Consider the following 577-nt stretch of genomic DNA (forward strand, 5'->3'; position numbering starts at 1 on the left):
ACGTCCACACCCTTTCACCGTGGCAGTCACTCTGTTAGGTTTGTCTGTCTGTCTTCCCTGGGGGTCCCCCATCCCGGCTGGCCGTGGAGTGGGGAGACCCATCTCTGCCCTCAGCTCCAGGCATGGAGCCAGCCCAGGGCTCTGGGGTGCGTGGAGCTGCCTGTGCCCTTCGGACTTGAGAAATGCAGGTGCGGCCCGTTCCTGGGAGACGGCCCAGGGAGGGCAGGCGGGCTGCAGCTTAGGGCCTGCACCCCAACGTGGAGCTCTGTGCCGTGGGGTGGGCTGCGGTCTCCCCTGCTTCATGGCCTCTCACTGGAATTCCCAGATCCCTCAATCAGGTGCCCTTCCCCCCCTCCTCTGGAAAGGTCTTAGGGTGGGGGCGAGCGTCCTACCTGTAGCACACAGGGAGGACTCCGACGACCAGGCACATTCCTGGGGCGGCTGAGGGAGAGGGGGCGTTAGGAGAAAATACTCCATTAGAGAAACTCAGCGTAGAATCTCTGCAGCCCGCCAGGGGCCTCCCCAGGCTCCATCCCCAGCAGAGGAATCAGCCCGGCCGAGAGAGGACTCGGACAGA

This window comes from Propithecus coquereli, unplaced genomic scaffold, assembly GCF_000956105.1.
Source record: "Propithecus coquereli isolate 6110/MARCELLA unplaced genomic scaffold, Pcoq_1.0 Scaffold531, whole genome shotgun sequence".
NCBI classification, from domain to species: Eukaryota; Metazoa; Chordata; class Mammalia; order Primates; family Indriidae; genus Propithecus; species Propithecus coquereli.